At 37.0% G+C, this 15,623-nt stretch overlaps 1 long non-coding RNA gene across 1 annotated transcript; it reads left to right on the top strand.

The window, feature by feature from the left end:
* The first annotated feature begins 1,244 nt into the window (after window positions 1–1,244).
* Window positions 1,245–13,329, top strand: LOC121820341 (uncharacterized). Its single transcript, XR_006060840.2, has 2 exons — window positions 1,245–4,805; window positions 12,963–13,329. It is a non-coding gene; the product is annotated as an uncharacterized LOC121820341 (long non-coding RNA).
* The last annotated feature ends 2,294 nt before the right edge of the window (window positions 13,330–15,623 follow it).

Raw genomic sequence — 15,623 nt, 5'->3', positions numbered from 1 at the left:
TCCAGCAGTGAGTTTTTCTAATTGAAACATTCAGCAGACCTTGGGGTATAGTTTCAGCTAGATTTTCTTTGGCGGGTGGAGAGCAAGCAAGAGAAATAATGAAATGGAAGATTATAGAAACCTTGCAAATTACAAAACTAATAGAGCACTTCTGTACGTAATCTTGTGGCAAATTTGATGTGACCTGGAGTGGAACTATGAACATTTAGGGGAGTTATATTTTTGTTGCATCTTAGAAATGCAAAAGTTAGCCATTTTGTATTGATGGTATGAGTCATTGTGGGCATTATGAAGACTGCAGTATGTTTGTCAATGGGTAATTCTTCCACTTATGACTGTTATACAATAGCAATAACAGACAGCCAACACAAGGGAATTACAGTCACTTTCCAGATGAAAGGAAGAAAGTTCTCTTTTTATTAAAAATTAAAAATAAAAAAGATGACTACCTAGGCAAAGAAAACCTTCACAAATCCATTGAACTAGCCCAAATTCATGTAACATTAAATTAGTATAGGACTTTCTCCAATAGAAATTAAAATTAAACATAATTACAACATAACATGGATGTTTCTCCTGAGAATTACTCTTTGATATTTTAAAAAACTAAAGACAGAGTAACATCATTGGAGGGTTCTTACTGAAATTTTTTTAAAATCCATTCAGACTTAGCTGAGTATATCATTATCAAGCTAACCTTCAAGGCATTTTCTGGAGATCTGGACTGGAAGTCAGAAAGTCTCAAACTTAATCATGCTTCTGACCAGCTGTTTGATCCTGGTTAAGTCACTTACACTTTCTGAAGCTTGTTTTTCTCACCAGGAAAATTGGCTATTTTTAGCCAATTGTATTTTTATATAATACAGTATGTCCAATGAAAATATAATGTGAGTCACATATAATATTTTAAATTTTCCAGTAGCTGCTTTTAAAAATAAGAAGAAATATATGAACTCAATTAAACCATATTTTATTTAACCTTATATATCCAAAATAATGGGCTTCTCAGGTGGCGTGATGGTAAAGAATCCACCTCCCAATGCAGGGTCGTGGGTTTGATCCCTGGGTTGGGAAGGTCAACTGGAAAAGGAAATGCAACCCACTCCAATATTCTTACCTGGAAAATTCCATGGACAGAGGAGCCTGGCAGGCTACCGTCCATGGGGTTGCAAAGAGTTGGATATGACTGAGTGCCTGAGCACATATACACATCCAAAATAACATCATTTCAACATGTATATCAACACACAAAATTAGCAATGGTATATTTAACATTTTTTTCTTGGCAATCTGTTGTGTATATTACACTTCAGTGCAACTAATCTTGGAAGCTAAATTTCATTGGAAATACTTGATCTATATTTAGATAGACGTATAGCTGAGAAAGTAGATTTAAACACTCAAGTTGTTCCAAACATACTTTAAAAATCTTCTAATAATTAAATCAATTTTAAAACTGTCAGTTTTAAAATTTTGATTCAATTTAATTCAAACTCAAATTAAAAATCCAGTTCCTCAGTTAGGTTTATCACATTTCAAGTGCTGTGCCCTTATAGAGCTTCTGACTACTCTACCGGACAACATAGTTCTAAAATGTCTGTTGTTTCTGAGAGTGAAAGTGTTAGTCAGTCAGTTGTGTCTGACTCTTTGGTAAACCCACGAGTCTCCTCTGTCCATGGGATTGTTCAGGCAAGCATATTGGAGTGGGTTGCTGTTCCCTTCTATAGGGGATCTTCCCAACCCAGGGATTGAACCTAGGTCTCCCACATTGTAGGCAGATTCTTTCCCATGTGAGCCTGAGCATTATTTTGGACTTCCCTGATGGCTCAGGGGTAAAGAAACCATCTGCAGCGCAGGAGACACAAATCTGATTCCTGGGTCGGGAAGTTCCCCTGGAGGAGGGCATGGCAACCACTCTAGTATTCTTGCCTTAACACTCCCATGGACAGAGGAGCCTGGCAGGCTGCCATTCATAAGGTTGCCAAGAGTCGGACACAAATGAAGTGACTTTGCATGGAGCACATCAGCTTTATTTGTAATAGCCCTGGATTACAAACAACCCAAATGATCTTCTGTGAGTAAACGGTCATTGGACAGAGTGTAACTATTCTATCAAATACCACTCACCAATGAAAAGGAACAAATGAAAAGGAACAAACTGATGTGTAAAATTAGGGTGGATCTCAAGGGGGTTTGGCTGAGTGAAAAATCATTTATATAACATTCCATTTGTAACTTTCCTTTTATATAACATTCTCAAAAGAACAAGGTTGTGGGGATGGAAAACAGACTCCTGGTTGTCAGGTGTCTGAGAGGATCTCTGGTAGGGAGAAAGATTGGTGGGTCTACAAAAAGCAGCATAAGATGTCTTCATGATGATAGAAAAGTTTTGTATGTTTACTGTTGTTCTGCTACCTCTATTTTTACCTCTCTGAAGCTCTTATGTAGTAGATGCTTCTTAAAAAAAGAAAAATATCAACTGGATTATTTCTGTGCAGGAGTGTATACTGATTATCAAGGGAGATATAATTCCTGTGCCACCTTCCTCCACTGAGGTAGAGTTTCTTATGGATAAATTCTATAAATTCTCTTGCTTTTCTTGCCTGCTGATGAAACATTATCACTTCGGTGGGCTCTGTGAAAATAATTATATAAGGAAAAACAGAAAAGAAACAGAAAAGCCCTTTCCATTCTTTTTTTACCCATTCTGCCTTTGACAGATACTTTGAGGCATAATTACTTCTCTTATTACATTAGCCTAAAATTGATTAAATGTGTATGAATATATTCATAGTAGTGTTGCATGAAAAAGCAAAGGAGAAGCATAAATGTTACCAATCAAGAAAAAAGATATGTAAAATAAAATATCTACATACCTTGAGTTTTCATGCATAAGTCAAAAGCAATAAATTCAATTTCCAGGAATGAATTAGGATCATATCGTGTGTACAGAAACATAAAATCATATGAAAGAATTAGGAAGAAGAATTAAAAGCAGGATACAGTTTTAAAATGCATATGCCAAAGCACACTGTGGGTTGTTTAAAGATACAAACACACATAAACATACACATATTTATACAGACAATAGTTTGGAAAGATATACTTTTGATGCAGAAAAATGGGTTCCAACAGGATCAGGAGCTGGACTAGACTGGGGTTCGGACGTGTAAACAAGATGACTACAAAACAAAAAGTTTGAGATTGTGCTGTTAAGATATAACAAGAAAGAGGATGGTATCGGTATTTTTCAAATTCTGTGCATTTATCATTTCTATATAATTTAAAACATGGGAAGTGCTCAGTTAGGACAGTCAGTAGAGCAAACGACTTTAAAATTATATGACAAAAGCCCTATAATGGGAATGCTATATATTAATAATCCCTCAGGAGTTTACACTCCAGATAGGGAGAGAGACACATACTCAAAATTGCAGTCTTGCATACTAACTGAAAACTATGACATAGTTTTAAAATATCTTGGAGGACTAAAACAATGGGTTGTCTGAAGGAGAGTTATTTTTTCTTTAAGTGGAGCTTTGAAAAAAATAAAAAGCCAAATACATTATATATAAAGTATACAACATATAATATGTATATACAGTGTGCGTGTGTGCTAAGTCACTTCAGTCGTGTCAGACTCTGTGTGACTCTATGGACTGCAGCCTGCCAGCCTCCTCTGTCCATGGGATTCTCCAGGCAACAATACTGGAGTGGGTTGCTGTGCCTTCCTGCAGGTGATCTTCTCAACTCAGGGATTGAACCAGCATCTCTTACATATATCTGAACTGGCAGGTGAGTTCTTTACTGGTAATGTCACTTGGGAAGCCCCATATATATAGTATATATATTATGTATTTATACAAATATATAAATATATTTCTAATGTTTAAAAAGCACATTTAGTTAGCAAAATGACCATGTTATTGTCATACGCCTCATTATTAATAATGAGAATAAATGAGAGGAAGAAAGCCAACATTTTGTGGGGATCTACTATGGGCCAACCAGACTGTATACCAATTATTTTAGGGACTATCATATTTTATCTTTCTAGTGATCTTATAATAACTAGGGAAACATTACTATTTCTATTTTGCATACGAGAAAGCTGAAGCTAGGGGAGGCTGAGAAACATTTTCAGTATCATCAGCCTGTCTGTTTGGGAGCCACAACTTATATGTTAAGTGTCGCTCTGGAACCTGTGTCTTCCCCCATGTACTATGGTAACTCCACAATAAAATTAATGTTTCTGTATCTAAACAAGAAGTTATAGTAAGTCTGTTCCTTTTAAAAGCTTCTCATCTCAGGAAAATTAGAGCTATCATAGAATCACCACCCTTCTCTCCAACTCCAAACTTTTCAAAGATGCTTCCTTAATTCTCAGCACAACTGCCTCTCCTCCACTTCAGCCTCAAGGTCAGTCACTGCATTAGTCCAGTCCTTGGTCCCTCCTTGCCTTGCTTATTGATTCATCTTTTTAATTGATTTCCCTCCATAAAGTGACCACCTTCCTTATTCATATTAAAAGTATTGCCAGAGTGATCTATGTGAAAAGCATATAGCTCCACATTGTTCTTCTCCAGAAATCATCTCAGTAGTTCTCCTTCAGAAAATATTCAAACTTTATAGATAAAGGAAAGGCTCCTAAAAGCATAAAACTTCTTGTACCTCTATTTTCTCTCCTGAGAATGTTTATTTCTATCTTTTCTGTCTCAGAATCCAACTTCTGCTCTTCAAGGTATATTTGAGTAACACCTCCTCCAGGAAGCCTTGCTGTCTGCCCTCATCTGGCAGGACAGGTGGTGAGTCCTTTTCCTCTCTACTTTCCACTACCTTTTATCATATTGTGTTATAATGTTTTTTACTTACAGTTCTGTCTGTCTGATTGTCTAAAGTTTTTTCTTTTTGTCATTCTCAGAAATTAGAACAGTAGCTAAGATCTCAGTAAATGTTTCTTGAATAGTGAAATTAATTTAATAGAATGTAATCTAAACATGGGGGCTTCCCTAGTGGCTCAGGGGTAAAGAATCTGCCTGCCAATGCAGGTTCAGTCCCTGGGTCAGAAAGATCCCCTGGAGAAGGCAATGGCAACCCACTCCAGTATTCTTGCCTGAGGAATCCCATGGACAGAGTCTGGCAGGCTAAAGTCCATGGCGTTGCAAAAGAGTCAATGACAATCTAAATATATACTGAGTTTCCCCCACCTTTATTTTTCAAGGTTCTTTCTCTCAGATTTATCACCTCATTACCTTTCCTCCCAACGTACATTTAGCTTCAGAAAGGGAAGGGAGTTATTTTTCATCATATAAGTCTTATTTTCTCCTTCTTTCCTTTGCTCAGTCTTATATAGGATTGTGATTGTGGTTTGCAGGACAAGGGAAGGAAAGAGAGATTGGGATTTCTGGTTGGTGACATCAATGCTAGTTGTGTTGTCTATTGGGAATTCCTAGTGGAAGAGCAACACTAAGTTTATTTTTATAATATGGTATGCTTAACCTACCATTCTGTTCAAATATGTGCAGTGGTGAAAATCCAACTCTATATGCTGTTATGCTACTTGAGAGTCCCTGGGACTGCAAGGAGATCCAACCAGTCCATCCTAAAGGAAATCAGTCCTGAATATTCGTTGGAAGGACTGATGCTAAAGCTGAAACTCCAATACTACCTGATGAGAGGAACTGACTCATTGGAAAAGAGCCTGATGCTGGGAAAGATTGAAGGTGGGAGGAGAAGGGGACAACAGAGGGTGAGATGGTTAGATGGCATCACCGACTTGATGGACATGAGTCTGAATAAGCTCTGGGAGTTGGTGATGGCCAGGGAAGCCTGGTGTGCTACAGTCCATGGGGGTCAAAAAAGTTGGACATGACTGAGTGACTGAACTGATACTGATACTGATATGCTATTATGTTACAGTTGTATATTTAGCTATAGCCATTCTCCATTCTCAAATGGAGATTTGCTTGAAGTACATTCCCAGGGATTGTGGTTTCTAAAATTTTTCTCAAGACCGGGGTCTACCATGGAATATCCTTGTCTCCTAATCTGGTCAAGATTCTTTGATATGCTACAAACTGTAAAGCAAATGGAAATTAAACACTCTCAATACAACACAATAAAATATTATAGTGTAAGTACGGAATGGAGACAAAACTAGTTATACTGCAGAACAAGCTAAGAAACATAGGTAAAGGTTACAGTTTTCATTTCTCCCACTAGTTATTTCTCCCACTAGATATGCTGGTTTAATTTATGACTTCCTTCATTACAATACTCATTCATTTTCCCTTAGCTTTAGGCTAGTATCTTGATTGATTAAGGTTCTTTGTCCTACATGGGGATTCAATTTTTCATTTCGGACAAATCTATACCCTTAGTGCTGCTTCTTGAATAAAATTACAAGTCTTCGGTAAGACTTCTTCACTAATCAAAGCAGTGAAAGTGGAGTCCAGGGGACCCAAGTTTCCCTCTTACACTTCCCTGCTCCATCCTTGAAGGTCAAGTTTAAGTGTCTCAGCCAGTACAATTTATGCCAGTTCTCTTAGTCATACATTGGACATGGCTAGGTTTCAATTCAGTGAAACCAAAGCAAAATTAACCTCTTGTAGGAATGGTTCTTTCCTTGGATTTTTAAATCTCCATAATAAAAGAAATAGCCTCAGCATAATAAAGGCCATACATAAAAATTCTACAGCCAAGATACTTAATTGGTAAATAATGAAAGCTTTTTACTAAGGTCAAGAGCATGACAAGGGTGCCCACTTTAACCACTTCTTTGGGTAAGACTTCAACACGTACTGGAAGTCCTACCCAAAACAATTGGGAAAGTAAAACTTAAATAAATACAGGCATTCCAATCAGAAAAGAAGAAGTGAAATTATCTCTCATATGTTCACAGATGAGAACTCTTATATGTAGAAAATCCTGAAGCACACACACACCAAACACTGAACTATTAAATAAATCCAACAAGTTTCAGAATACAAAATCAATGTGAAAGAATCATTTGCACTTTTAAACACTAACAGTGAATGATCAGAAAAGGAAATTAAGAAAACAATTCCATTTACAATATCATGAAAAAGATATGAAAAAGATAAAAAATACTGAGGAATAAACTTAACCCGGAAGACAAAAGATTTATGTACTGAAAACTAGAAAATATTGCTGAAAGAAATTAAAGAAGACAGCAATAAATGGAAAGACACTTTGTGTTCATGGATTAAAAAAATAATAATATTATTAAGATGGCAAAAATACTCAAAGAAATCTTCAGATTCAATGTCATCCCTATGAAAACACTGGTTTTGCAGAAACAGAAAAATCCATTGTGGAAGCTTGAGGAAACCCAAATAGCCAAGACAGTCCTAAAAAGGGGGGACGAATGTGGAGATTTCATGTTCATTAATTTTGAAAGTTACTACAAACTACAGTGATTAAAACAGTGTGGTGCCATCATAAAGGTAGAAATATAGACCAATGGAATAGACAAATAAAGAGCCCAGATACAAACCGCACATATATGGTCAAATGACCTTTGACAAGGGTACAGTAGGGAAAGGACAGCTTCTTCAACAAATGTTGGGAAAGCTGGCTCTTCAAATGCAAAACAACAAAGCTGGATCCTTACTTGATACCATATTGAAAATTGGCTGAAAATAGGTCAAAAGATCATATAAGAACTATAAAATTTTATGAAGAAAACAGGGCAAATGTTCATGATCTTGGACTTGGCAATGGTTCTCTGGAAAGATGCCAGAAGCACGGGTAGCAAAAAAAAAAAAAAAAAAAAAAGACAAATTAGGCTGCATCAAAAATGACATTATTAGCAGAGTGAAAAAGAAATCCATGGAATAAGAGAAGATATTTGCAAGTCATATGTCTGATAAGGGGTTAATATCCAGAATATACAGAGAACTCTTAAGTTTCAACAATGAAGAAAAATAATTTAAAAATGGGCAAATGATTGAATAAACATTTCTCCAAAGAATGTATATAAATGGCCAATATGCACATGAACACACTTACTATCGCTAATCATTAGGGAAATATAAATAACAGTCAAAATGAGATATAATTTTATACCCATTAAGATCACTATTATTTAAAAAAAAAAAACAGCCAAAACAGAAACTGCAACTGTAGGAGAGGATGTAGCTAAGGGAAAAATTGGGCTTTGTACACTCATGGAGGGAATATAAAGTTGTTCAACTGCTGTGGAAAACAGTGTGGTTTTTCCTCAAAATTTTAAAAATAGAATTGCCAAATAATGCAGCAATTCCACTTCTGGGTATACACCCAAAATAATTAAAAGCAGATGCTCAAAGAGATATTTGTACAGTCATGCTCATAGCAGCATTATTCAAGATAACCAAAAGGTAGAAGCAATCCATCCACAGATGAATGAATAAGCAAAATGTAGTACGTACATGGGCTTCCCTGGTAGCTCAGCTGGTAAAGACTCTACTTGCAAAGCAGGAGACATGGGTTCGATTCCTGGGTTGGGAAGATTCCCTGGAGAAGGGATAGGTTAACCAGTCCAGTATTCTTGGGCTTCCTTCATGGCTCAGATGGTAAAGAATCCACCTGCAGTGCAGGAGACCTGGATTTGACCCCTGGATCGGGAAGATCCCCTGGAGGAGGGCGTGGCAACCCACTCCAGTATTCTTTCCTGGAGAATCCCATGGACAGAGGAGCCTGGCAGGCTACAGTTCACAGGGTAGCAAAGAGTCTGACACGACTGAGTGACTAAGCTCAGCATAGTACATACATACTATTAATATGAAATAGTATTCAGTCCTAAAAAGAAAGCAAATTCTGACTCATGGTGCAGTGTGGATGAACCTTGAAGACACGAACAAATCATATATGATTCTTTTATGTGGTACCTAGAATAGCCAAAGTCATAGAAAGAAAAGGTAGAACAGTAGTTGCCAGAGACTCCGGGGAGGAGATAATGAAAAGTTATTGTTTAATGGGCACAGAGTTTCAATTTGGGGGGAAAAAAATCCCTGAAGGATAATGGTGACAGTTACAATGTAAATGCATTTATTCCATTGAACTGTACACTTAAAACTGGTTAAAATGCTGAATTTTATGTTATGTATATTTACCACAATAAAAAATAAAAGATGAATTCTGTAAGTTATGGAGAGATATGAAGCCATTAAGAGTAACTATGAATATAGGAAAGATTTTTAGTAGTGGATACTACATCCTTCAAAACAGCATCCAGTTCTGAAGAATTTTGGCTTTCAGTATGCTGCAGCTGGAGTTTCCCAGGTGGCTTGATGGTAAAGAATATGCCTGCAATGCAGAAGTTTCAGGAAATATAGGTTTAATTCCTGGTTTGGGAAGATCTCCTGGAGGAGGGCATGGCAACCTCTCTAGTATTTTTGCCTAGAGAATCCCATGGACAGAGGAGCCTGGCAGGCTACAGTCCATAGGGTTGCAGAGAGTGGGACAAAACTGAGGCAACTTAGCACTCATGCATGCTCTGGCTGGGTCTTCAATGATTATTTTTCTTGTTATCCAAAGTTAGTGCTTTCAGATAATGAGGGAATAAAATAAGATAGGGAATCCAACTAACATCTTTTCATTGCTTTACTTCTTGCAATGTGAAAGTTGTGAGTGATAAGATGCATAAAGCATAATATTAAGACATGATGGTTCTGCTGCAGAATTACAAATGGAGAAGTCTAATTAAAATCAGATTGCTTGAAGGAAAAGACAAATTGTTGCCCAGTCCTCATCTAAAGATGCTTGAGTTAATCTGCTTTCCACCAGCAGCTGACACATCTGCTGGGGGCAGATGCCACCTTGGGAACCGGGAATTGCTAGCTGCAGTTAACATTCAACTCCCCACAGAGGCAGTAGCCATCATAGCTTATCTTTAAGCTTGGTGGAACATGTGTTAAACCCCCTGAAAAAAAAAAAAAAAACAAACCAGAAAGACTCCTGGAGTCGGAGTCAACAGTATTACAAGCACAACTCTGCTACTAAGGGCTACTGGGACCATCAGGAAATCATTCACTTTCTCTCAGTTGAATTTCATCATTAACAAATGAAGGTTGTTTTTGCCCATCCCCTTCATTTCTAAAAGCTCATGACCCACTACTGATCCACCCACGTATATTAGGAACCCCAAAGTTCTTCATGGAATAATAGTGAGTCAGCCAGGCCAATCCAGTCTTTGTGTGTGTATGTGTGGGAATAAGAATGAATCCATCCAAAATATTTTAAACTCTTTAAGAGAAAGATATACCTGAAAAATTTAACTAAAAAAGTGAGTACTGGGGGTGACTCTGTTTTGACTGAGGAACTTGAATACATGTACAAAAGTCACTGTTATTAACGTCATGCTCCGTACTTGATTTTCTTATTACATGTAAATAATGCTTTCTTCGTGTTTTGGGGCAGTGATTGAACAGATCTCATGGAGGAAAGTGAGAATTTATTCTCTTTTTTGTCCAAATGGGTTGAAGACTAGCAACACATCTCTTTCCATCTAATGCTGTTTTTTGACTTTTGCTCTTGTTTAGTCCAACTCTTTTGCGACTCTATGGACTGTAGCCAACTCTTTTGTGACCCCATGGCCTATAGGCAACCAGGCTCCTCTGTCCATGGGACTTCCCAGGAAAGAATATTGGAGTGGGTTGCCATTTCCTCTCCAGGGGATCTTCCCCACCCAGGGATCGAACCCATGTCTCCTACATTGGCAGGCCAGTGATTTACCACTGAGCCAGAAAAGAAGCCACTCTTTGACTTATTCTTTTCCATAAAAGACTTCCCACTGCCTACTCATCTTCAGAGTCTCCTAATCCTTCCAGTTTGGCTCTTCACTCTATGCCCTCTATGCACTTTTCATTTTGACACCTGTCTGTATTTGCGGTCATATCCAACCTACATCCACATCCAAATAATACTTTTAGGAAAACCAAACTGGCTTATAGTTCACTCTACCTCCACATGCCACAGTGGAGAGGGAGGAAGACTGTCTATGCATTTTGTTTTCTGGAATTTTCTTCTCTTTTGGGGGATGGCTACAGAACAGAAGCCTCTCCCTTTGTTCTTTCTCTTTGCTTTGGGCCTTTGCTTTCTATAATACCAATGGTGTTTGTATCAACAGTAGAGAGAGTAGCATAATGAAAACTTTTTTCTTTCTGTCCATATAATTCCAAATAATGGGGAATGCCATCACTGATATCATATCCAGCAAAATTTGCAATCATGAGACCTGATTTTACATGCATTGAATTTGCTATTTATTAATTTCAAGCCCTTGGGAAGTATTTTACCTCAATTAGCTTCCATTTCTTCATCTTCTAATGGGGAATTAACTGACTATGACTAGAAAGAATCTATTAAGTTTCTAGCATGATGTTTGGACCTAGATAAATATCCAACAGATATCAGTTCTTATTATCCTATAGGTAATAGAAAGCACTCTCCTTTGAATTTGTAGTTTACTAGTTGTTCATCTTTTCCTTATAATGTTTTAATAGATAGGCTGCTTCAAAACCTGGTATTTATTATAGCTGCCACATAGGTGGGTAAATGGTTCTTTGCAAAGACCTAAAGTCTTACTTCCCATCATCAGTTCAGTTCAGTTCAGTTCAGTTGCTCAGTCATGTCTGACTCTTTGTCACCCTTTGGACTGCAGCATGCCAGGCCTCCCTGTCCATCACTAACTCCCAGAGTTACTCAAACTTATTTCCATTGAGTTGATGATGCCATCCAACCATCTCATCCTCTGTCGTCCCCTTCTCCTCCCACCTTCAGTCTTTCCCAGCATCAGGGTCTTTTTAAATGAGTCAGTTTCTTTGCATCAGGTGGCCAAAGTATTGGAATTTCAGCTTCAGTATCAGTCCTTCCAATGAATATCCAGGACTGAGCCCCTTCAGGATTGACTGGTTGGATCTCCTTGCAGTCCAAGGGACTTTCAAGAGTCTTCTCCAACACCACAGTTCAAAAGCATCAATTCTTTGGTGCTCAGCTGTCTTTATAATCCAACTCTCACATCTGGAAAAACCACAGCCTTGACTAGATGGACCTTTGTTGGCAAAGTAATGTCTCTGCTTTTTAATATGCTGTCTAGGTTGGTCATAACTTTTCTTCCGATCATAGTCATTGCTTTTTGGACAGTTAGTATGAAAAAATTCCAACAAATGACAATGATGAGTTGTGGACTGCTCTTTGGGGATATTGACATTTTAATTGTTAAAGATGTCTTGATTCTATTCTCTCCTTTTTCTTTTTTTAATCCATTGCAGATTATATCTGGAAGCTGAGTTTTGTTAAATCAGTGTTTCCATCCTTGGATCACCCAGTGCAATCCATATACCAGGGACACACCCTGAGAAATTCTGATTTAGTGGCCCTGGGTGGGGTTTGGTAATACATAATTTGGAAATACTCCAGAAGCTATTATGCTGCACATTCTGATTAATAAGAGTTAATTAAATCAGTGCAGGAGAGTACGGACTGTTACAAAGCTCAGCAGGTTTCTCAGTATCATTCTTGATTTTTGGATTCTTCTGTACAGTTTCATAGAGATGAGAATAGAATTTTAATTGAGGTTATATCTCCATGGGAACAAGAAACCCAATGCTCCTTCAGGTTCCCAGTTACATCTGTGAAAAGGTATTGTATTGTTCACTGCAAACTGCTGCAATGCAGTGAACATTACTGAAATGAATTTTCTGCTCTATGTTACCCATAAGAGAATACAGCTTGCAGGTTTGTAATTGTAGATAATGGTGTATTTGTAAAAGGTTTTCCATCTCCTTGGATTATCCTCACAGAAAAGAATTTAAGAGCTGATGTCCACCACTCTGATTTGCAAATAAAATAATTGAAACCTATAGTGAATAATGATTTTGCCTAAGGTCACATAGCTGGGTGAAGCTTTTATCTGTTTTTGGAATACTACATGTAATTAGCTCCTATTTTTCTTACAGGGTGGAAAAACAAATACATTTTATAAAAAACAGCACCAAAAAAAATTGCCAAAGCACAAGAGAACTGTCAGCAAACTTCAAAGTCTCCAAGATATTCTTTTATACTTCACAGTTCATAATACTTTCCTGATTCTTTTCTTTTTCTACAAATCCTCTAACTAAAATAAAACCTATCGGCACTGTGTAAACTATAAAGCAAAATATAATACTGCTCTGTCTTCCTCCAGTCATAAAGAAGACAATATCTTATCAATCACCTTTTAATCACAACAGAGAAGACCGAGAAACTTAGATTTTTATAATTTTGCTTCTAACCACTATGTTAAATCTGTAAAACATAAAGTAATAAATGAGATACTTGCCTTTAGATCCAATTTGTTTTTATATAGTTTTTCATAAACCTTCTTGCAAGATGCTTGCTGGAGAGTGAGTTGTGTACAGAATAGATAAAAGATATAAATACCTTGTTTTCATTTCATTTTTCACCCTTTTTACTTGACATTGAGTATACTCAAGAAAGTTTATACCTACTTTGTGTAGGTATAAAAGATAGTGACAAACACCTATGAAACCACCACCAGCTTAAAAAGCAGAAATTTACGATTATCTTTGAACTTTCTTATTTGTCCTACACTTCTATTTTCTCTCCTTCATTGGGAATAACAAGTAATACTGAATTTGGGGTTTATCATTTCCTTGCTTTTTAAATAGTTTTGCTATATATAGGCTCACCTTGACATATTGAGGGTTCAGTTCCAGATCATCCACAGTAAAATGACTATCACAATAAAGTGAATCCCAAGAATTTTTTGTTTTCATAGGGCATGTAAAAGTTAAGTTTTTATCATACTGTAGTCTATTAAAGTGTGCAGAGCTTCCCTGGTGGCACAGCAGTAAACAGTCCACCTGAAATGTTTGATCCCTAGTTGGAAAAATTCTGGAGAAGGAAATGGCAAGCCACTCCAGTGCTGTTGTCTGGGAAATTCCATGGACAGGGGAGCCTGCTGGCTATGGTTCAGGGGTTGCAATACTTGGACACGACTGAGCACACATCAATTTAATTTTAAAATACCTTATTACTAGGAAATGTTAACCATTATTTGAGCCTTTAGTGAGTCATAATCTTTTTGCTGGTAGAGAGTCTTGCCTGGATAATGATGGTTGCTGACTGATCAGGGGTGGTGTTGTTGAAGGTTGGGATAGTTGTGACAATTTCTTAAAATAAGACATAATGAGGATTTACAGGGATACTTGTTAATACTGACAATTTGACTTTTCATAAATCATGAATGTTCTTTTTTTTTTTCTGGTTAATTTTCTTTTTTTTTTTTAATTTTAGTTTTTTATTTTTTAAATTTTAAAATCTTTAATTCTTACATGCATTCCCAAACATGAACCCCCCTCCCACCTCCCTCCCCATAACATCTTTCTGGGTCATCCCCATGCACCAGCCTCAAGCATGCTGCATCCTGCGTCAGACATAGACTGGCGATTCAATTCACATGATAAATCATGAATGTTCTTAATGGCATCTAGAATGGTAGTCCTTTCCAGAAAGTTTCCAATAGGCTTTGCCAGATCCATCAGAAGAATTGCTATCAATGGCAGCTCTAGCCTTACAAAATGTATTTTTTAAATAATAAGACTTGAAAGGCAAAATTGCTTCTTGATCCATGGACTGCAGAATGGAGGTTGTGTTAGCAGGCATGAAAACAATGTTAATCTCATTGTCCATCTCCATCAAAATTCTTGGGTTACCAAGTGCATTGTCAAGGAGCAATAATATTTTGAAAGGAATCATTTTTTGCTTGATCATCAATTTTGGAAGTATATCAGTGAATAAAAGTTCTCAATTTTATTACAGAAGTATTTATCAATCTTGATCCATTTTGGTACTTAACATAAAAATATTCTTGTAAGTTTTCTTCTAAAATTGTTATAACTGTCCTTCACATATGATTCAAATTCATATGGATTTGCTTTTTTCCATATATTTCTCTTTATTTTTTGCCCTATACAGACAATTACCCTTCTAACATTTATTTAAAATTTCGTCATTCCTTCACTGAATTCTCATAACAGCCCTACTAATCAATAAATATCCATTTATGTGTGAATTTGCACTGGGCAACAGAATTTAAAGCCAAAGGCAGGGTTCAGGGAATGGAAAAATAAGAGAAAACATCAGGGATTGTTACTCGATTCTGGCTAAACTGACCTAACAGAATTCTTACTAAAAACCAACTGGAGTAATAAGGCATTATCTGGGAGAGGATGAGGAATCTGATCACCAGGGTAACCAGATACTGAAGTGGGCAGTTCTTGCTAAACTCACATGCAAAGTTTTTATTAAAACTGGATTTTATAAGAAAGTGAACAGATGAACCTAAGAGATGTTCAGGAATCTGACTAAAGTTTGATCCAGCAAAGAATCTTTAAGTCTATGCCTTCTAACTGCTGTTCATGTTTCTTCTTCATCTTATCCCTAGGATTTGGGGGTTTTGATATATTTTATGTGTGGGTACAATTTGGAATCTCCACATTCTTTGAGAACCCTATAGCCAGTCTGATGCTTATGGTTGTTCAAGTTGAGTTTTTGCATGAACTCAAGGGATGCCTCTCCCGTAGTGAATATCAGTTCAGTTCAGTTCAGTTCAGTCG

Source organism: Ovis aries, chromosome 9 (assembly GCF_016772045.2).
Source record: "Ovis aries strain OAR_USU_Benz2616 breed Rambouillet chromosome 9, ARS-UI_Ramb_v3.0, whole genome shotgun sequence".
NCBI classification, from domain to species: domain Eukaryota; kingdom Metazoa; phylum Chordata; class Mammalia; order Artiodactyla; family Bovidae; genus Ovis; species Ovis aries.
Note: the sequence above shows the minus strand (reverse complement) of the source record. Positions and strands in the feature narration are given on the sequence as shown.